The sequence below is a fragment of the Teleopsis dalmanni genome, chromosome 1 (assembly GCF_002237135.1).
Source record: "Teleopsis dalmanni isolate 2A chromosome 1, ASM223713v2, whole genome shotgun sequence".
Lineage (NCBI taxonomy): Eukaryota > Metazoa > Arthropoda > Insecta > Diptera > Diopsidae > Teleopsis > Teleopsis dalmanni.
Genome location: NC_051846.1, coordinates 54,819,964 through 54,821,783, shown reverse-complemented (window position 1 = coordinate 54,821,783; position 1,820 = coordinate 54,819,964).

Here is a 1,820-nt window from a genome sequence, read left to right as displayed (position 1 = left end):
AAACAATTCACCTTTGCCGGCGGTATTTTCTCGTTAAACACGCATTGTCATATAATTTTCGTAATTATTTTTAATAAAAAAAAATATATATATGTGTATAAGAAAAAACTTAAGCGTCGAAATTATTCCAAAATATTTGCAATAGAATTTATCGTGCAGAAAATTACTTTTTGTCTATTATTTTACTTGAATGAATAAATTACTTAGCAGACATAAATATCTTTCAAGTTAAATAAAAATGTTGACGATATTTTTATTGTCAACTGAAATATGTTTTTGCATACTCGTACATAAAAAACTTCTTATATAAATAGTACCAGTTAAATAAAGATATAATTTTTATTATTTATTTGATTTAGAGCTTTATGAATTAAATTTGCCAATATTAAATTTTAGAACTTAAAGAAATTTTGTGAATTTATTGTTTTGACAAAAAAAAAATTGAAAAGAAATAAAAGCAAAAAAAAACAAAATCGACAATTTAATAATATTAGATGTCACTATATTATCATATATTTATATATATTCTACCTTCTAGCTGTGTTACTTAACTACAGGTTACCTAACACTCAGATGTTTTTTACGACTTATTCAATATGAAAAATCTTTTTAAGCGTTTAAAAAACCTTAGTAAAAGAAAGAAATTTATCGTAGAGATATTCACTATAGAGAAGTTCAAGATATAAAAAATTAAAGTCTTCAAAAAAAAATTCGTTACAAAAGAACCTTCGTTATAGTTCTTGTATTTATCTTTGTTACACTCTTATTTCACGTTCTGAAATGAAGTAGCAATTGCGAAAAGAGGAGATCTATAAGCGACACACCTCCAGATTCTTCGTAATTTTAAGCTTAAATAAAAAAAAAAGCACTACAATGAGCTTGATCTATTGTGCATCTAGTCTTCAAATATAGACATAAAACTTTTTTAGTTTTTAACAAACGTCGCTCCAAAAGAAATTATTTCAAAACAGGGAATATGTATTCGAATATCCTGTAAAAGTGCGCATATAATCCAGTAGTTCCAAATGACATTAGTTTGAAGTAGTAAGAAAGTGAATTACCTTTACTTTTCCATTCGGATAGTAGGTTTCGAAGACCCTTACACAAAAGGAAAGCATAGCAATGCAAACAAATATATCTCAATTAGATTTAGATTATTGGAGAGTGTAATAAAAACATACTCTATTCTAATTGTAGACTGACGAGTTTAAATCTAACCTTAATTTGTCTTTTGATTGAAGAAATCATAAATTGCAGCTTTCACGTCATTCATCATATATATTATGATATATATGATATGAGATGATATATTCGTAAAAAGAGAAAATATACGTATGAAGATTAATAAAAACAAGGCCGCATATTACTACTGAGTTAGACATAATTATATAGATGTAATAGTCTTAATAATAGAGCTAAAAATTAATAGATGAAGGACGCAAATTAGTACTGAATCAGATATAATTATGTAGATATACGAACCTATTCTGTGCACTTTATAAACTTGTCAAACATTGCCATTTGTCTAAATTGACTGCTGTAAAGGTTTTGGTATTCTGTGACATAAATAAAAAGCTCTTTTCCTTGTTAGTTGTCAATACCTCAAATGCTGTTGACAACTATAAAAATATGCTCTTTTTAAGCATTTTTTATTTTTTGCATGCATGACAAATATATAATATACGCTCTTTACAAGCATATTTTTTATTGTTATTTGAATGCATGAAAAATGCTTTTGGCAACTTAAAATATGTGCTCTTTACAAGCATTTTTTACAAACAGTTACGAACAATTACGAACAGTTTCCTATACAAAACACT